At 56.1% G+C, this 21,003-nt stretch overlaps 1 protein-coding gene across 5 annotated transcripts in view; it reads right to left on the reverse strand.

Moving 5' to 3' along the window:
* The window catches only part of GSN (gelsolin), a 55,570-nt gene that overhangs the window by 28,283 nt on the left and 6,284 nt on the right, over nucleotides 1-21,003 (reverse strand). For 2 of the 5 annotated variants that reach the window (XM_062207644.1, XM_062207639.1), the window contains one exon: nucleotides 14,207-14,278. The exons of the other annotated variants lie outside the window; for them this stretch is intronic. The gene's annotated coding sequence lies outside the window, so the exon portion shown is untranslated. Of the gene's footprint in view, nucleotides 1-14,206; nucleotides 14,279-21,003 lie in introns of those variants that run through there. 5 annotated transcript variants of the gene reach the window in all.

Below are 21,003 nucleotides of genomic sequence, written 5' to 3' on the forward strand. Positions count from 1 at the left end.
GAGGATTTTAGTCACTGCCCCAGCTGCCCGACTCTGTAAGATGTAGCTATAGCTCTGTCATCGGCACTGGGCAATGTTTAGGGCGATGGAAATGTCCTAGTAGTGGATCGGGGTAATGATTACACAACTGACTCAAGCTACGAATGATTACAGAACTGTATACTTAACACTGGGGGACCTGTTATGGTATGTAACATTGTATCTCAGCGTATGTGCTTAAAATTAAGAGGAAAAAAAAACACCCCACCACAGGGTGAGCATTTAGCTTAGCATTTAAGAAGCGACTTTAGATGCCCGAGTCCCCCGTCGGAGTTCCTGGGTGCTGACACCCAGCTCTGGCTCCTGACTCTGGCTGTCTATGCAGACCCTGGGAGGCATCAGCAGTGACGGCTCACATAACTGGGTCCTGCCACCCAGTAAGAGATTCGTATTGAGTTTCTGGCTCCCAGCTTTGGCCCAGCCCAGTACTGTCTATTGAGAGCATTTGAGTGAATCAGCGAAGGGAGTGTTCTCGCTGGCTCTCTCTGCCTCTCCAACACACACGGATACACACAGAATTGTAGGGTTTGAAACTGTTTACAAATACATATCCAATAGTTTTTTTTTTTTTTTAATTTATTTAACATCAACCCAGAAACAATGTTTTAAACTAGATTTAAGGTGAGACCTGCTCATTAGACAGTCTGGAAAATCCAAACAAGTAGCAAGCGGTTTCCTGGTCCTCCGAGCCCCCCAGAATGACCCCAAGCCAGCAGCAGGCCCAGCTGAGCAGCCACTTCCAGGGCAGTGCGGCCCCAGCCCGCCCAGTTGGTGATTAACAGAGGGCTGCTGTGGCGTGGCCTTGGCCCCAGGGGTGACTGACCAGCAGTCCAGGGACACTGGCCACAGGTTAATGATCGCAAAGGCCCTGCACCTTGCCTGCCCCGCAGCTCTGAAGCCTGGGCCCTTGGCACTGGAGAGCTGGTGAACCCAGAGCCCAGAGCCCAGAGCCCAGAGCCCAGAGCCCAGAGCCCAGAAGTCCCTGGCTGCAGGGCATCTGCTTTGGAGACTTCGACAGGAGCAACACTGTCATACTCTGTACTCTGCCTAGAAGAGGAGGAATGTGTCCAGGGGAGTGGGGGAAATCAAATGCAAGGGAAAGACCCCTCGGTGGGGAGGAAAAGGCCCGCAAGCCAGGGCTGGCCCTGCCGCTGACTTCTTGGAAGACTTTAGTCAAGTCACTGTCGCTCTCCAGGCCTCAGCATTTCCAAATGCAAAAGACAGGCCAGGCCCCAGTGCCCTGACTCCAAGCCTCATTCCTGGCCCAAAGCACCCCCGATACTGGCTGTGCGATCTTATCCAGAACATGAGTATCTCATTCAGAAAATGGGGGCATTGGACTAGGTCACCTCCACAAGCCCTTCTCAACTGCCCAGGACCCATGACCTGCACCCTCACGTCTGGGCCCAGCAAGGGGAACTGGGACTTGGAGTGGGTCAGTCACTTGCTCAGGGTCACTCAGCATTGCTGAGACTCAGACATGAGTCGGTGGGCTGCAGAGCACAAGGTCCATCCTGGCACCACCTACCTTGCAGCTGCTAAACCAGTCATACCCCAGCTCAGCCGGCAGCCAGGGGTCTCTGGGGCAGCTGTGCCCACCATGCCTCCCATACACCTGCTGGGAGGACCCCCAGGCGGTGACCCCCGTGCGAACAGAGACCACAGCACCCCACACTCTGTGCCACGCAGCACTCGGGTCTGGCCCAGTTTCTTTCTTGTGTTGAAGTTTTATTCGGTTCATTTATTTGAAAGGCAGGGAGACATACAGAGATCTCACATCCACGGGGTCGCTGCCCGAATGCCCACAATAGCCAGGGCTTGGTCAGGACAAAGCTGAGAGCCGGCAAGTCCGTCTGGATCTCCCGTGTGGGTGGCAGGGACTCAACTACTTGAGCCATGACCTGCCCCTCCCAGGCAGCTCCAGGACTGGAATGTAGGCGTTCAGCCATGGGATGCATCCTAACCACTGTGCCAAACACCCGCCCCTGGCACAGTGGCTTTGGGTGAGAACAATGCAGCTCACCACCAACTGGCTACAGGAGGACGTTTGAGTCCCTCGGAGGTCCACTGACCACTGACAGCCTCCCCACGCCCTGCCCAGAGCCATGCACACCGTAGGCGTCTGCAACAGGATGGGGCCCGAGAGCCCATGGCACCCTAGCCAACTCCTCCCTCCCCTAGTTGGAGCCAGGACCCCACACAGGCCCACTCTCCTGCCCTCTGTGATGGCAGGTGGTCTCTGTTTCCCTGTGGGCCTTGCGGGACAGCGGCCGAAGCCCAGAGGAGCTGGCCTCAGGCTCACCTCTGCCCACAGCCACAAGGCACCAAAGGCGTGGGCCGGGCCGGGAAGCCACTGTCCTGTTCTCTTCCCCGCCCCGGCTCTGCTGCTCTGTGTCTCTCTGCGCTTGCTGGCTTCTCAGCTCTTCGCTGTTCCCTGGGATCTCGCGGGAACGCCCGCCCCTGTGGCCTGGGATTTGGGATGGAAAACAGGGAAGCCAGTTATGAAACCCACATCAAACTGGACAGGACCTGGACAAGCTCTGTGGACTTGAAGGAACACAGCTTTGGGAATCTGGCGACTTAGCTCCTGTGAGCAAGCCTGTTTCCACATCGATGAAACGAAAAGCATGGTTCCTAGTCCAGGGAGCAGCGAGGAGGCCAAGATCTCACTCACAAAGTTGCTGTCTTCCTTCATGGTTTCTTTGTATAGAGGCTTATGTCTAGCATGGTGCTGTGTGACCTGGAGCAAGTCACTGTCCCTCTCTGAACCTCAGATCACTCTTCCATAAATAGAGATGGGGTGCCCGGCTGTGGGACCGCTGCGGGGATAGGAATGAGTTTGTGGAGTGCACTGCACAGAGCAGGACGTTTTACCAGCAGTGGTCACCCGTCTGTCCTGTCCTTTACAGACAATGGCACCAAGAACAAGGGCAGGGCTTGTCAGAGCCACAGCACTAGTGGCTGGCAAAGCAGATCCAGAACTCTGCTCTCTCCATAACTGGGCCAGAGCCAAAGCCTGGGTCTCCACGACATGCCAGAGCTCCCTGTCAGAGCCAGCTGGGGCCCTGCCTTGGCCAGGCCATTCCGGGTGTGGACAGCTGTCTGGGAGACGGCCAGTGGGGCTTGGCTCCAGTCACTTCCAGGAGGCCAATAATCCCAGGGCCTGAAGCCACTGGCTTCTCCCCAGCTTCCGGAGCCAACCCCACCTCGTGCTGAGAGCCAGGACAGGACATTTGGAAATGGCCTGGCCCTACCACTTCCTGACCCCATGCCCTGGAAGCAGCCAGACTTAGCCATGATGCGAGCCTGAGGCTCCTCTTGCCAGGGTCATTTGAGCAGTCTGTCCACCCTTCCTGGGGGAGAGAGCTGGCCCTCGGAGGCTGGGAGGCCAGTGGCTGGCGCTGCACAGAGCTATAAACATCCCTGTCCTCCAGCAGCCTGCAACCTACTCCCGGGGGAGCCCAGGCCCAACACAGTGAGCACAGGACAGAGAGTCCTGGCTGCACACACTGACTGCACACGGTGACTGCGGGGACACAGCAGGTCTCGGAAGTGGCGGGAGAAGCCCCCGAGGCGGCTGCCTGCTCCCCAGGGAAGGCTGTCCCCCAGGAGGGGAAGGAACAGCAAAGGGAGCAATCTTGTGGGGGATGGTGTGGGCGGGGCTCCCACCAGGATGGCGTGGGCGGGGCTCCCACCAGAAGTCTCCGTCCCTACTCCACTACTTGCTGTGGGACTCTGAGCAAGTCCCTTGAGCTCTCAGAGCCCCAGCATCCCCACCTGGGGACGCTGTGAGGATTTCATAAGGGAAAAGGTGCCTGGGACTCAGTGCTTCCTACAGGTCAGCAGGTATACAGGAAGCCGCTGCCATTATCGGCAGATTCAGGGCCTAGCGGTTACAGGTGCCCACGTCCCACATTAGGGTGCCTGGGTTACACTTCTGGCTCCGGATCCCCACTCCAGCTTCCTACTAATGCGCACCCTGGGAGGCAGCACCGAATGGCTCAAGTGGGTGGGTTCCTGCTACCCACACAGGAGACCTGGATTGAGTTCCAGGTTCCTAGCTTCAACTCAGCCCAGCTGTCACATGCAAGCATTTGGACAGTGAACCAGTGAACAGGAAATAGATCTCTCTCTCTCTCTCTCTCTCTCTGTCTCCGCCTTTCAAATACATATATTCTTTAAGAAGGAACTTAGGGTGGTATATTTTATGCTAAGTGTAGTTTGCACAATAAAATAATTGGGGGGAAGTGCTAGTTTCCTTCCCGGCATCCTGAGAGATGATGAGCTGCCCAGAGTTAGCCCAGCCAAAAGGACCCAGGTGACCGTGGACCTGCCCATCTCTAGGACTCCTCAGGCTCTTTGACTCAACGATGCTGAAAGAAATGGCAAAAGGTCAACAGTTTGTGCATCTGGCCAAGGTCCCATCCTCCCTGCCCAGGGATCAGGTTCATCTCTCCCTGGGTTCCACCCGGGATGGTGGAAGCTGCCAGGCCAATCATCATCCCAGTGGGAACAACGCTGCAGGCCATCTGAGGATGGTGCCACATCTCTCCTACTGCAGGCACCCCACATAGCCCTTCTCGGTCCCCTGGCCTCTCACAGCCAACCACAGCCACGCTGCCCTCTGTGCTGGCAGGAAGTGTGAGCCCAGGCCCTGGATGCCAGTTTGCATCCTGTAGGCAGAACTCCCCCAAGAAGGACACAAGGGGCACAAGTGCAGGGAAGGGGCACAGACAACAGAATCCAGGAGCGTGTGCTGAATCCCCCTGAACTCGAGATACCAAGAGCGACCCAGAAGGCAAAGGGCGGGTAACCTTCTGACCAAGGGAATACACAGCAAAGTCCAGGGATGAATCGGGACAGAGCCCAAATCCACACTGCCCTTGAACTTGGAGCAGTGGCTCCTTCTGCAGCACACAGTTGCCCTCTCTGTAGAGTAAGCTGACAACTCCTACCATGCCTTTGGTTGAAGGAGCTCCTAACACTGTGTTTGGCACACAGCAGGTGTAACCATAGCATCCAAAGGTGAACCCCTCAGCATGAGCCCAGCTCTTACACACATATAACCCTTCCTGGCCCCGGCACCCACCCTTGGCCTCGACCTCTGTCTTCACATCCAAAGCAAGGGAGAGCTGGGGTTACAGCCAAGCCCGGAGACCTGGGGTAGAGGCTGTGCCAGGGCTGGGAAGCGCCTCAGGAGAGGCCCTCATGCCCCCCACCAAGGGCCAGCCTTGCTCCTTACCATAACTCCCCCTCCTCTCTGCCCCACCCAAAAGAAGGAGGGCTCGGGATGCCAGGCCTTCCAATCACAGGCTGGGTGACGCGAGGCACACGACTCAACCTCTCTGAGCGTCAGTGTCCTCAGGCCGAGTCTCTCCCAGGCTTGCCAGAACCTGGTCCCAGTAAAATCTGGTTCCAGAAAAACTCCAGCGGGCAGATGTAGGGCAGAGGGTACTAAGCAGCATAAAGAAACCTCGAGTTCTAGTGTCCGGTGTGAGGACCACTTACAGCTAATAAGGTTGTTCTGTATTTAGGGGACTGCTAATTTACATTTTAGCCACTCTGGCCATGAAAACCATAAAAGAAGGGGGGATAGCCATGTGAGATGATGGATATGTTAATTTGCTTCACTACAGAAATACTGTTTATTATCTATATGTATCTCATAACAGCATGTTGTGTTCCTTAAATATACACAGTAACATTTAAAAAGGAAAAGAAAAATCCCAGATACTATAACATATTTAGAGACCTTAGAATTTATCTTGAATTTTTAACTACAATAGAATTATCAGATTCAGGTGTTTTTACTGCTACTAATTTTAATTCTGATAGGTTGTTTAAATTATTTATTATTTAAAAGGCAGACACAAATGCACGCACACAACAGAGAGAGGGAGAGAGGGAGAGGGAGAGGGAGGGGGGAGAGAGAGAGAGAGAGAGAGAGAGAGAGAGAGAATATCAATATTCCATCTACTGATTCAGCTCCCAAATGCCCACAGCAGCCAGGTCTGGGCCATCCAGCTCCAGGCGCTGGGAACTCCATCCACGTCTCCCACACAGGTGGCATGGACTCAATTACTCGAGCCATCATCTTTTACCTCCCAGGGTATGTGTCACAGGAAGCTGAATTCAGAAGCAGAGCTGGTACTCAACCCCAGGCACTCCAGCATGGGGTGTGGGCATCCCATACAGCATGGTAACTACCGCGCCAAGCACCCACTCCTCTGGCTGGCTTTCCCAAAAGTGCGCTCGGCCCTTTAACCTGAATGGAGGCACAGTACTGGAATGCTCTTCTTCCTTCCCCAGCTCAGAGAATGATCAGAAGCAGCTGGGAGATTGCAACAAGATCCAGCACATACAACCCAGGGCCTGCTTCCTGCCTCATCTCCATCCAGGCACCTGCCCAATCACCAGGATCTTCCTCCAGGTGCCTGTCCCCCTGAGAGCTGAGAACCCTCTGAGACACCCTTGGAGGCAGGACCCACCCCAGGTCGCCCCGCCATGACAATGCATAAGGCTGGGACCAGAACAGAGAGGCTCAATCCAGCCCATCCACACCTTACACTCACCTCAGCCTCGCTCCCCATGCCGCCCCTCACCTGTTCCCTGGAATCACCGCACGTGCTTCCTTGCTACCTTAAGCTCTCTCCACACATAGCCCATTAGCCCTAGAGATGGCATCATCCCTGGTGCAGGGCCCTTCCATGGCTCCCACGGCAGACGGAAAGAAGCCGGGACTCCCATGCTCGGCCCTCTCTGATCTGACACAAAGGTGTCCTCTTGTACCCTGATGGCTCACAACTCCCGCAACATGGTCTGCACCCTCCAATCCTGCTTCTTCTGATTTTCAGTTTCCTGCCTCCAGGAGCGCTGGGGGCCAGCCTTGGCACTGCCTCTCCAGGCGAGCCAGCGCCTGGCCTCTCCTAGTGTTGGTCTCCCCATCAGGGCACCTGGGCTCTTGCGCAGATGCGTCAGGATAAGGTGGAGAGTGCCAGGTGCCAGCAGGGCTCAAGAAACGTTTGCCTGCAATCCACGGCCCCTCTGTTGCACCATCACCGCCACTGCTCCGCAGCTGTTAGCAATCGGCTTCCCCAGCCTCCACAGCGGTGCGGGCGCTCACTCCCCCTCCTAAGCCCTAGATGCTGCCCTGCAAGGCCAGCTTAGAGGAAAATTACCGGGCTCCAGCCCCCGCAGGTGCTGGCTGGCTGGCTCTGAGAGCGGCCCTTCCCGAGCCGTGGACTTGGCCCCACGCCTTAACCCCTGTCTGACTTGGTGGGATGGGGGGGGTACCCAGGGAGCCACCGGTCCTCGGGGGCACTCCCACTCTTTGGCATCTGAAGAGACAGGGAGAAAGAGAGGAAAAACACAGGCAGGCGTGTGTGAGGAGGACAGAACCGGCTCTGGCAGCCGCTGGCTGGGCTTGTGAGGAAGTCCACAGGGAAGAGGCTCTCGGGCCCGGCAGCCAGCGTGACGGCCAAATCTCTCGTCCCACGCTCTGCAGGCCAGGCCAGGGTCACTTAGACCATGGGACTGCGCCGCACACCAGGCCCTGTGTTCCCTGTACCTTGCCCAGTGTGTGCACACTCTTGCCAAGCCCATGTCCATCAGCCCAGGTCCTATCCCTGGAAAGCGTCGGCCTGGGGCCTGTCCTGAGTCCATGGACTGTGTCCCTTGCTCTGTGATTCATGAGGAGGGAGGCAGGGGACAACGCAGGGTGAGGGGCTTCAAAAAGCCTGAAGAAGACTGAATTGAAAAGTGAGTTTGCCTTGGTGCAAAACCCACATGTAGTTTTTTTCAGAATACGTATTTTCCATAAACTTCTTCAAGGCCACACAAGAAAAGGTTAAGGCAGGCAGGCTCTGGGGCCAATGCCCAGTCCTCCCAGCTGTTACCTATAGCACCTTGTAAAAGTCCCTTCCGGTCTCAGTGCCTCAGTTTCTTCAGCTGTAAAATGGAATCATAGTAACACCCAACAGGGCTGTCGGGGGCTTTAACAACAGACCATACACTTCAGGGGCTCTAACCTGGTGCCTGGCACAGCATTAAAATGTTAGGTGGAACTATTACCACTGTGCCTGGCTGGCTGCCCTGTGTCCCGGGTACCGTGTGCCAGGCTCCCATAACCCCTGCTGCTGGGGACCATGGACCATTAGGAACTCGGCGCACATTCATGAAACTCAAACAATCACCTACGAGGAAGGTATAACGATCCCTCGGGCTCAGAGAGGGACAATGACTGGCACGGGGTTGCAGGAGCAGGATGGGTGAAGCAGGGAGCTGAACACAGCCTGGGCATTCAAAGAAACACAAAGGCAAGCAGGCACCAGCGAGCAGGACCCTGGCGATGCTCACATAAGTCTGTTAATTGACCAGAAATCCTTGGCTCCATGAAAATATGCAAATTATGTGAAAATGTACTTGAAGTGCCATGCCCCTCCCATCCACGCCCCCAGCAGTGCAAGTGCCCCAGCAGAGGCTGAGCCACCCCTGGGAGGCCCAGCCCAGGGTCCCTTGGGCCGGTGGACACCAGCGGGTGGCTCCCACATGCCTCACGCCTCTGCAGACCAGGTGTGCAGTAGTCTGACCTGGGGAGCACAGGAAAGGTATTGATTCCCAGGCCCCACGCCCCAGCCTCCACGCCCCGTAAGACTGGGCTGGGGCCCTGCAAGCTCAGCCACCGCGGGGAACCACCCACCCGAGCCCAATATCCTCCTTGGCAGGAAACTGGGGCCAGGCAGGAGAGGGGCTGCTTCAGACGGTGTTGATCAAGCAGTGGAAGAGCCAGGGCTGGAACTGGGGCCCCTTTCCTGCCCCTCTTCCCCCCTCCTCCCCCTCCTCCCCCTTCCTAACCCTCCCACGCCCTCAGCCTCCCATGACTCAGGGCTCTGAGTCATCCAGTGGCTCCACAGAGGAACCTTCTTAGGAAAAACAATCCCCAAACAAAGCTTCCCCTGATCTGGGGAACAGAAGAGGCCCAAGAGACCGAGAGAGGGAGGGCACAGGAATACAGGGCAGAGCCGGAGGCCAGGATTCCCAGGCCCTGGTCTGGTCTCTCCTCTTGCCACAGTCGTAGGGGGGTGGGAAGTGGCCTGGACACTGAGAGTGCTTGCTCTGACCTCAGGCCCCTCCTCCTGCTGCACACAGGAGCTCATCCTGGACAGGGCAACATGATACAAGTACTTCGTAAGCACCGTCTTGTTGAATTCTCCCCAGAATCTGTGGCTGGCATCATCCCATTTTAAAGACGAGGACACTGAGGCTCAGAGGGGTTCCCCCCAGTTAGGAAGCAGAGCAGGGTTTGAATCCAGGACTATCTGACCCTAGGAGCTGTCACTCCCATACACCGTTAAAAAACACCTGCCGCATCGAGTGGCATGCAGGTAGATCTCATCAGACAGGTGTGTATGTGGGGGGGGGGGTCTGTCCCTAGCAAGGTGCCATCACACATGCTTGTCCCCTTTCTTTCTTCCTCCGCCTTACGCCTGCCCTGACGGGCACACACCCAGAAACACGGGGAATGGCTAGGTGGCTGTGGGCAGTGGGAGGCAGAGCAGGGAGTACCCTGGCCTGATGGAGGCCCAGAGCGGGTACATTTGAGCAGAGAGAAACAACGAACAGAGATCTGTCTCACGGAATGGCAAGCCAGGCCGAGGGGACAGCAGGAGCAAAGGCCCCGCTGTGAGGCCGGCACAGGGACAGTCCCGGCTGGGGGAGGCGTGGATGGACCTGAGACAATGGCTGTGTTGGGGTGGGAGGGGCCTGGCTGCCTGGGAGCCCTGGGTGGATCTGAGGTGGGGGCGATTATTAAGCACAGGGCTCAGAGCTTCCTCTCTGCAGAGGCCCTGCTGGTGGCTGGGATGGACAGGCCATTGGCCTGAGGCCCTTCTCGGTTCCCTCGAAACTCACCCAGGCACCAGAACCCCGGGGGAGCTTCTTCCTCCACTGCTGCTGGGCTGGGCAGCAGGAAGGCAGGACACCACCCTAATCACATCAGCCCATAAACAGGACCACAAAGCCGGACTAAAACATCTGCGCCAGCCCCACGTCCACGGTCACAGAGCAGACCTCCCCCAGCAAAGCAGTCAGGCCCTTCACTTCTCAGGCAGGAGGCAGAGGGCCTGGGGGGAGGAGCCCCGCCCACCTACTGCTGATTTATTGGGGACAGGCCCCATGGCCCCTTTTCTGCTCCCCACCTCTGGGTGAGCTACTGCTTCCTTTTGAGCCTTGGTTTCCCCAAACAGAAGCTGGGAAGGTTAGACACAATGCCCTTGGGGCCCGTCTAGCCAGGATGACTCTGGGTTGCCTAGGTGAGACCTGTGTCCCCTAATGCCCACCCCAATGTCACTGCTCCCTGGGCAGCTTGGAATTTTTTAAAAATTATCAGCATTTTATTGATCCTCCCTGGACCCCGGATCCCTGGGCCATAAAACGAAGGTGCTGGTGGGTGACGCCTAAGGCCTGTGATCTCTTTTCGATTTTGTTGCTGTTCTTTGTTCAGTATTTTCAGGAGCCCAGCCCAGCATGTTGTACCAGCCTTGTGCTGATGCCAGAAAAAGAAAAACAAGACCCTGTGCAGCCCTCCGTGCCCCACTCCTGTGCCAGGCACCAGAGGTAACGCCACTTCCAGGCTCCTCGGCATCCCACAGAGGCCTCCTTCGGGGCTGCTGGGGTTTCTGGTTCTGAGTTCAGATTTATGGCCCAAGAGAAGGACGCCCTGGGGCCGGCGCTGTGGCATAGCGGGTAAAGCCACCACCTGCAGTGCCGGCATCCCATATGGGCATCGGTTCGAGTCCTAGCTACTCCACTTCCAATCCAGCTCTCTGCTGTGGCCTGGGGAAGCAATAGAGGATGGCCCAAGTCCTTGGGCCCCTGCACCTGCGTGAGAGACCTGGAAGAAGCTCCGGGCTTGGGATCTGTGCAGCTCCAGCTGTTGTGGCCATTTGAGAAGTGAACCAACGGATGGAAGACGTCTCTCTCTCTCTCTCTCTCTCTCTCCCTCCCTCCCTCCCTCTCTGTAACTCTGCCTTTCAAATAAAATCTACCTACCACTGTACACCCTGAAGACTTTACTTCCCCATCATTGAATCCTCAACAACCCTACTATTACCCCCATTTCACAGACAAGAAAACTGAGGCAGACGGGTGTCACAAGGTTTGTGGAGGGGCACACAGAAAGTCAGGGCCAGGGTGCTGCTTCAGGCTCAGCCCTGCTGGCCTCTGGGCGCAGCCTTGAGCCACGCCCCGGGGCTACAGTGATGCAGCCCTGACTCCAGCTCAGGCTGACCTGCCAACAGGGGAATTACTGGACATGGCCACGGACAGAAAGGAGCACAGAGGATTCTGCTGTGGGTGTGTGGCTGCGGGAGGTTTGGGTGGGGGTCGGGTGACAAGGTTGGACGCTGTCACTGTCAAGCATGATGCTCATTCTCCAACCGCTTCCAGAATCGACCCCTCCGCCTGGCGCCAACTGGTTGTCCTGAAATCCCATTGGTCAAGGTGCTCCTCAGCTCAAGACCCGTCCATGGCTCCCAGGCACCCAGAGAATCGAGACCCGGCACTCAAAACCTTTCCCAACCCTGCTCTCCCTGCCGTGTCCTGCCACTGCCTGCCTCTGGCCCCATCCTCTGCCCTCTCGGCCCTAGGCACAGCAGGCTGCTCCGTGTGGCCAAGCCTTTGCACACGAGGCCCACTCGCCTGGAGCGCCCAATGCCCCTTTCTCACTGGGAGAAGAAGCCCTCCCAGGTTCCCAGGCCATCACCTGCGTGGGCGGGGTAGCATCTGCCCCACCTCCCCTAGCCAGTGCAGAAGCCCAGCAAGGGGCCGCAGGGAAAGTGAAGCAATGCACAGAGCGAGAGAAGCCTGGGAAAGTGCCCAAGCCACGCCTTGCAGGAAAGCACAGCGCCAGGACACCCCGGTGTGGAAGAACCAAAAACTGCACCCCCGGGGCTCCCTGAGATGGCCCTTCAGGGATGCTGCACGTCTCTCCTAGGCCCAGAGACTTCCCGTGCTCCCAGTGGCCAGGCACAAAATCCAGACTCACTGACCTGTGCGCCCTAGTTGTCCCTGGTCCCCACCCGCTGGCCTCCCTGCCTCCTCTCAGCCCCACACTGTCCTGGCCCAGGGCCGTGCCCAGGCCCTCCCCTTCCTGCTCACCCAGCTGCCTGCTGCTTTAGGTCCCTGCAAGAGCCCCGCCCCCACCTAATCCCACACGCTCCCATCACTCATGGTTTCCTCCCTAACCAAAGGCAGGATTACGTGTGCCGTGTATGACCAGCTGTCAGATCACACGACCCACGAGGAATGGGGAAAGTCTTGTTCTTTGCCAATTCTCCAGTGCCCAGTTGAGGGCACTTGACAATGGATCTGCCGAATGAATGAATGAACCTTTATCTGTCACTCAAGACAGGAAGACTGTCAGAATCCTGGTGAATATCTGAAGTAGAAACACAGAGCCCTGGGGAAGGCATTTGGCATAAAGGTTCAGACTCCGCTTGGGACACCTTCATGCTATATCAAAAGTGCTTAGGGTTTAAATCCCAGCTCGGCTTCCAATCCCAGCTCGGCTCATGCACACTCTGGAAGGCAACAGATGATGGCTCAAGTCCTTGGGTCCTGCCACTCATGTGGGAGACCCAGATGGAGTCCCAGGCTCTTGTCTTCAGCCTGGCCCATTCCCAGCTGTTGTGGGTATGTCAGGGGTGAACCAGCTCCCTGTTTGCCCCTCTCTCTGTCTCTGAGTCTTCCAGATAAAATGAAAAGTAAAAATTTTAGAAACCAAAACCAAGCCCAGATTAAGGTCGGGGGGGTAGGAAATAAACCAAACAGAGCAAAGAGGAGGGAGTTTCTGAGAGTGGGTGCCCGGCTTTGATCACTGGTGCCTCCCCAGTGGGACCCAAGGTCATGGCTGTGGTGTGAGGCAGGCACACTGCAGGGGGCAGTGGAGTGAAGGGGATACACAGGCAACCTCGGGGCAGATGGGCGCTCAGCTGGGCCTCAGCCAGCCTCGCCCTGCCTGGCCTGCAGAAGTGGGGCAAGCAGATGACCAGGTCCCTGTGTCACTGTTAGGAAAAGCATCCACAGAGCCTAACCCTGTTTGCTGACAAACAGAGGTGACTGGAACCCAGACTTGGCCCACAGCTCCTCCTAGGAGGCCAGCAGTGTTCTCCACAGCAGCAGACATAGGGCAAGTCCTCTGTCTGGGCCCAGCAGGCCTTGAGGACAAGCGCCTGGAGACCACCAAAGGCCCTCTGGGAAAGAGGAACAGTTCCAACCATGGCCGGCTGGGGCCACCACCTAAAAGCCAGCTGAGCCTCCGGGGACAAGGACATGCTGTGTACACACCACCCCTTCTCCTTTCCGCAACCCGGAGTGACGTCATGAGCCAGAGGGGAGTTTTCCAGAGTCTTTGCACAACTGCTATTAGAAATCCACTTCTGTTCCTGGGAGCTGGGGATGCCCCCTGGTAGGCTCCTTCCTGGTTCTTAGCACACTAAGCCCTTCTGCATCTACAAGCTCACTGGGGCCTCACGGCAACCATCTAACTGGGGCTGGGGAGACGAATGCACCCATCTTACAGATGAAGAAACTGAGGCCTGCGCTGGGCTATGAACCGGATCTCTCAGCCTCCTGGAGCAGGTCACCTGTGAATCTGATAGTCAGGGGCCCCACCCCGCCAGCTGCCCCTGGGGGCTATGACTCAGCCACCTTCCCCTGTGACTCACCCTTCTCAGGTGCTCCACTACAGTCAACAAGACCTCTGGGGACTTGGCAGCCACACCTCAGCTTCTCTCCCCTCTCCGAAGCCTACAGGGAGAAACCCTGCACCTGCTCCTCGTGGGGAATCTGCCTTTATCCAGAGGCCTGGGAGGGCGGGCAACCCCCACCACCACCAAAGTCACGTGGCGACAAGCAGCACAGCTGAGGTGACAGCCAGGGGTCCTGGCCTCACCTGGCCACCCTCTCAAGAGTGAAAAGCAAATGAGGTAAAAGAAAGGTGCTCTGAGCCTTATCAGGAGAACCTCAGGGGCTCCCCTAGAATCGACTGTGGCTCCCAGTGCAGGGGTGGGGAGGAGGCAGCTACCACAGTTGGAGTCCCCTCTAGACTCCCCTGGGCAGCCAGGGCTGGGCCAAGGAGAGCAGTGTGTGCCTGGGATGCGGTACCTACCTCACAGGGCTGCGAAGTGAGGCCAGCTGCTCCCTGGGGAGGCGCTGTGACCAAGGGAGTACTCTGTACCACCTGCAAACAAAAGGCCCAGGCCTCTCAGTGCAAGTAGGAGGTGGGGGGGGGGGTGGTTTACAGGTCATCCGGTTCAACTCCTGCCCCCACCAGCAGGGGTCACACAAGCCCCACTTGCATGCCTCCAGCAATGGGGCCCTCACCTCCCACCAGGGCTGGTAACAGAATTCCCCCTAGGGTGTGTTCGCATCTCCCTCCCCTTGTGCCTTGTACCTGCTGGCCCTGGCTCTGCCCTCTGTCCCTCTACTTCCCAGTGGCTTCTTAGGGCCCAGAAGCCGGTGATCCAAGGCCTCTCATGTCTTCCACAAGCTGTGAATGCCCCTTTCTCCAGCTGTTACTGACATCAGGGCATCTGCTTCCCACAGCCCCTTCCCTGGTCTGCTCCAGACGAACCCTGACCCCACTGACAGCACAGGACCCAGAATCAGACATTCAGACAAGCTCCACCCAGGCCAGGGCAAGCACGCCAATCACCTCCATCATTCTAGACACCATGCCTCTATGAATCCAACCTAAAATCCCAGTAGCACGTAAGGCAGCCCACTGCATGGCTGAGTGCACCTGACAGTCAACCCCAGGGCTGTGGTTCTGGACCCTGGAGCCCCTCCCTTAACTGGGTAATTTGAGCAAACTCACTCATTCCTCCCAGTCTGTTTCCTTCTATGTTCAAGGGGGAAACTATTAGAACCCACGTCATCCAGGCACTGTGAGTATTAAATGAGATAAAGCATTGCACATGGGGCTGGCGTGGTGGTACAGTGTGTTAAGCCATCATCTGCAGTGCCGGCATCCCATATGAGCACCAGTTCGAGTTCCAGTTGCACCACTTCCGCTCTTCCTCTCTGCTAATGGCCTGGAAAAGCAGCAGAAGAAGGCTTAAGTGTTTGGATCCCTGCACCCACATGGGAGTCCTGGATAGAGCTCTGGGTTTCTTCTGGCTTTGGCCTGACCCAGCTCCAGCCATATGGCCATCTGGGGAGTGAATCAGCAGATGGAAGATTTCTCTCTCTCTCTGTCTCTCTCTCTCTCTATCTCTGCCTTTCAAATAAATAAATATTTATTTTTTAATGACTTATTTATGTATTTATTTGAAAGGCAGAGGAACAAAGAAAGAGAGGGAAAGACAGAGAGAGAGAGATATAGAGAAATTTTCCATCCACTGATTCACTCCCCAGATGGCCACACAGCCAGGGCTGGGCCAGGCCAAAGCCAGGAGTTAGGAGCTTGTACTAGGTCTCTCATGTGGGTATCAGGGGCCCAAGCACTTAGACCATTTTCTGCTGCTTTTCCCAGGCCAGTAGCAGGGAGCCAGATTAGAAGCAGAGCAGCTGGGACACAAACCAGCGCCCGTATAGGATGCCGGCATCACAGGCGGCAACTTTACCCACCATGCCACGATGCCAGTCCCCAAATAAATAAGTCTTTCCAAAGAATGGCAAAGGGTTTTACATGTTTACTCTGATTATTAATGGTTAAATTCCTAAGTATTGTTTCTATAAATATTCCTTCTATGAAGTATCCCTCTACTCCTGGGCCCGAGCCACTTGGGGACCCAAGGTGTTGATGCGCCGCCTTCCCTGCTGTGTGCCCAAGCTCTGCACTGCTCTAGTTCCATCGCTCATCAGACTGAGTGCGCCTGCGCCATCAGTGTTGGGTGATGGGTCTCCCTCCTACATGCTGTGAGCCTGCAGGCAAGGGCTCTGTCCTCTTCACCTCGGAAGCTTTGGCCTGGCAAACAGCAGGACCAGTGGGCTGCTACATACAGAGGAGCATCCCACAGCTCGGCCCTCCAGACCCTGCCTTTTAGACCCCTGGGTCTGCACCCTTCCTCACCCTGCAGCGACCCAGTCATCCACATGTGGGGCATCTACACGTAGATCTGCAGCTGAGCAAGTTGGCCCTTGTCCAGACTGGAACGAGTCTCTGCCCAAGCCAGCTTCTCCAAGGCCGCAGGAGAGTCCGAGACCCCAAATTCCGGAGGGCAGTGGAGGGTCTGGGATCACCGACACAAATGAGCACTGTGTGCAGGCTGCCAGCAAATGGCCCAGAGGTTCCTGGTGACCTCTGCCCCGTGACTGCTGCAGGTGCACAGCAGCGGATCTGGAGTCATGGCACCCAAAAATGGAGGGGTCAAAGGGCAGGAGTTCATCTGGGGTCCAAGGCCAAGGTCTTTCTTGAAGACCCCTCAGAAGCGTCATGGTTCCCAGGGATGGGTCAAAGTAGTGCTGGGTCTTGTTACTTCCGCAATGGACTGATGACCTCCCCACTTTCCAATCCAGACCCCTGCCCTCCATGCCGCCCAAGCCACGTCCTCAGGCTCACTTGAGGGGCCACCTTTGGGTGCAGATGCAACTGCTCTGCCCCAGTGCTCCCCATGTCAGCCAGCAGCACCACCATCCACCGACCCACACTATGGGCCAGGGCATAGCCCTCCTCACTGCACCCCATCCCCCACCCGCCACTGTCATTCGCATGTCCCATGCATCACCAGGTCCTGCCAGGTCAACCCCTGAGGGCTCCCAAAGACACCCTCTTCCCCACCCTGACTACAAAGGAGGCGAGAGGAAGCAGGCAACCCACTAGGAGGCCATGCAAAGTCCCGGTCCTCTGCTTCCTCTTGCTCCCAACTGGGATGCGGGCTCCTTAGGGCAAGCCCACACATGACTCCCCTCTCAGACTCCCCGGTGCCCCCCGACAAAGCCCAAGATCCTCAACAAGCTTCTCAATGTCCAAACTTCATGTTCCGCTGCCAGGGACCCCAAGAGTCTCAGTTCCCCACACTTCCTGTCTCCTACCTACGAGCCGGGCTCCAGCCAGCTGCAATTGCCCACTGATCCTGAGTCCCCTGTGTCACCTCCACACAGACTCTCCTCTGTGTCCCTCTGGCCCCTGACCTTCCCTGTCACACGGTATCGTAATGGTCTATGCCAAGTCAGCCTCCCCCACAGACTCAGAGCCTGAGAGCCTGGGCTGGGGCCTCTCCCACTTATGATTCCCCAAGGGGGGGCATTGTGCACGAAACCGCTGCCAGGGATGCACGCATCGCGTATCGGGGTGCCTGGGTTCGAGTCCCAGCTAGTCTGCTTCCTGTCCAGCTCCCTGCTAATGTACCTGGGAAAGCAGCAGAGGATGGCTCAAGTCCTTGGATTGATTCCTGCCACCTGTGTGGGAGATTCAGGTGGAGTTAATGGCTCCTGGCTTCAGCCTGGCCCAGACCTGGTTGTTGTGGGCATTGGGGAGTGAACCAATGAAAAGAAGTTCTCTCTTGTGTCTCTCCTTCTCTCTCTGTGTCTCTCTGCCTTTCAGATAAATAAATATCTTTAAAAAAAAATTCACCAAAAGAAGAAACAGTGTAGTGGATCACCTGCATGCAATGTGTGTAACATACACATACACACACACACACACACACTGCCCGCCAAGAGAACAGATGCTGCCATCTATGGGCAAGACAAGCATTACACCCTTTCCCAGATGGGGACACTGGAGGCCCCAGAGTCGCCAAACTTTGTCTGGGTTCAGAATTAGCCCCAGCTAACTCCCCACCAGTCTGTCCTCCAGATCTGAAAGCTGCAGTGGCTTCAAAATGAGGACCACACTCCACTGCGTCCAGTCCCCTGCCCACGCACCCCAGATGCAGCCAGAGACCGGTTTCCTTCCAGCACTCAGGGTCCCAGCCCAGCGCTCTTGCTCACTTCCTGTCTGCTGAGTGATATCCTCGGGGACATGGCGGAGCAGTGGTGCCTCCTACCAGAGCTGTCCCCCGGCCGAAAGGCCAGTCTTCGGGTAGAGAGCTTGCCGCTAGAGAAGGTGTGCGAGCTTCCAGCACACCCCACCTGTCCAGGCGACGCAACAGCAGCTTTCTGCCCTGGGCAGAATGGACCGAGCCTGGAGCAGGGTTTTCTCTTTGCCCCCAGCGCAGTGGGAGGTCTTCGAAACATGGTGTTCAGCGACCCCTTAAGGGGTCTAAGGGCCGCCTCCAATAACAACCTACCAACCCTACAAGCACTGTCTCACCCTCACAATAACTTTGCCAGGCAGGTATCATCGTTCCTGTTTTTCGAAGCAAGGACCCAAGTTCAGAGAGGAGCAGCAACACGCCAACAGACACACAGCTAAGACGCATGTGCCTTCCTCCCCCCCGCCGCCCCCCGCCCCCCGAGTCAGGCTGCCTCCCCTAGACCTTGGTCTCAGTAATGCTCAGGCTGTGAAGCCAGACCTCTCGCTCACTGGGAAAAAAACTTAAAGCTTTGGTCAATCAAGATCAGGGGTCAATAATTGTTTTCTAGAAAGGACCAGACAGTGGGGCCAGCGCTGTGGTGCAGTAGGTTAATCCTCCACCCGTGGCCCTGGCATCCCATATGGGCACTGGTTCGAGTCCCTGCTGCTCCACTTCCGATCCAGCTCTCTGCTATAGCCTGGGAAAGCAGCAGAAGATGGCCCAAGTCCTTGGGTCCCTGCACCCATATGGGAGACCAAGAAGAAGCTCCTGGCTCCTGGTTTCAGATCAGCCCAGCTCCTGCCATTGCAGCCATTTGGGGAGGGAACCAGCGGATGTAAGACCTTTCTTTCTGTCTCTCCCTCCCTCTGTCTATAACTCTGTTCTCAAATAAATAAATAAATCTCTCTCTCAAAAAAGGGGGGGGGGGGCAGACAGGAAGCATCTCGGACTTTGCAGGCCACCTGCCCTCACTGTTCCAGATCCTTCCTTGTCTGCTTGGTTTTTCTTTTTTCTTTTCTTTTCTTTTTTTTTTTTTTTAATAATGCTCTTTAAAATTTAAAACCCATCTTAGCTCAGAGGCATATTAAAAACAGACAAGGGGATGCAGTCTGCAGCCTGCAGGCCCACAGAGAATCGTGTTTATAATCTTAAGTACAAAAGCTTCTGGTGGAAGTGCCCACCAAAGCCAAGCGCTCCAGCCCTCGGCTACATGGCTCCCCTTTGGACGGATGGCTTTCTACTGAGTCACATCTAAAGAGCCATACCTCGCTCCGCAGTCAGGCAGCACAGTGTTTCAAGAGCTGTTCACATTCCAGGCACTCAGAGCTGTGGACGAGACAGCCTGACCCCGCGTGGGGAGAGCAAAGGGAACAAAACTTTAAATAGTCAGGAGAACCTCGAAGATGAGACATTGGAAGATGGCTCTAGCCTGGCTCCCATTGCTTTTACTGACCTTTAACCCTTACCGAGGGCTTACTTCTTAAGTCCCTCACTTCTTAATTAGAGATTAGAGATCCCTGGGCCAGCGCCACCAGCAGCACCTGGGAAGTTCGTTAAAAATGCAGAGACTAGGGGTTGGTGCTATAGCCTCTACCTGCGGCACCGGCATCCCACATGGGTGCTAGTTCGAGTCCCAGCTGCTCTTCTACTAATCTGCTCTCTGCTGTGGCCTGGGAAAGCAGTATAAGATGGCCCAAGTGCTTGGGGCCCCTACACTCCTGTAGGAGACCACAAAGAAGCTCCTGGCTTCAGGTCAGCCCAGCTCCGGCTATTGTGGCTATCTGGGGAGTGAACCAGCAGATGGATAGATTTTTCTCTCTGTCCCTCTCTCTGTCTGTAGCTCTACCTTCAAATGAATAAAAATTTTTAAAAATGCAGAGACTTGCACTGGCATTGTGACTCGGTGGATTAAGCTACCACCTGCAATGCCAGCATCTCATACCAGAACACCAGTTCAAGTAAGTCCCAGTTGCTCAGCTTCAGACCCAGCTTCCTGCTAATGCGCCTGGGAAAGCAGCAGAAGATGGCCCAGGTACTTGGGCCCCTACAACCCAAGTGCGAGACCTGGATGGAGTTCCAGGCTTCTGGCTTTGGACTGGATCAGCAATAGCCATTGTGGCCATTTGGGGAATGGACCAGCAGATGGAAGACTCTCTCTCTCTCTCTTCCCCCATCACTCTGCCCTTCAAAAAAAATAAATAAATCTTTCAAAAAATGCAGAGACCCAGGTCCTACTGAACCAGAATCTGCATCTTCACAAATCCCCTGGGTGACCTGGGTGCTCAGTGGGTTTGAGATGCTCTAGGTCCTCTTTTCTTGCCGACTGTGACATCGCACCAGTCAAGATGCAAGCGGAAGTGTCTGCAAACACGCATTTTAGGGCCTTTTTAAAAAGACCACTGGAGTGTGAGAGCCACAGGGCTCCAAGCTAGCACACAAAAGCAGCCTCTTCTTGAATGATACAGTTCAACTGGTCTACCACTTCCTGCCCTGAAGCATACAGGCCAGGCCCTCTAGGAGTCTGAACATGCCCAGGATCTGTCCCTGCCTGCTCACTTCCCAGAGCAGGTTTTGCGGTTTTATTTGGGGGGGGGGGTGTTTGTTTTTTTGTTTTGTTTTAAAGATTTATTTATTTATTTGAAAGGCAGGGTTACAAAGAGAGGAAGAGACAGCGAGAGAGAGCTTCCATCCGCTGATTCACTCCCAAAACGGCTGCAACAGCTGGCACTAGGCCAGGCTGAAGCCAGGAGCCAGGAGCTTCTTCCGGTCTCCAGGGATCCAACTCCTTGGGCTTTCTCAGGTGCATTAGCAGACAGCTGGATTGGAAGTGGAGCAGCCGGGTCGTGAACCGGCACCCATATGGGATGCGGGCATCACAGGTGGCGTCTTTACCAGCTACACCGCAGCTCTGGCCTCCCCAGGGGCAGTTTATATCAGAGGAGATGCAGACCTGCGTGCTTACACTTGCCAAGCATGCATGAGTGAAAGGGAAGCTCGGCCAGGG

This window comes from Lepus europaeus, chromosome 12 (genome assembly GCF_033115175.1).
Source record: "Lepus europaeus isolate LE1 chromosome 12, mLepTim1.pri, whole genome shotgun sequence".
NCBI lineage: Eukaryota > Metazoa > Chordata > Mammalia > Lagomorpha > Leporidae > Lepus > Lepus europaeus.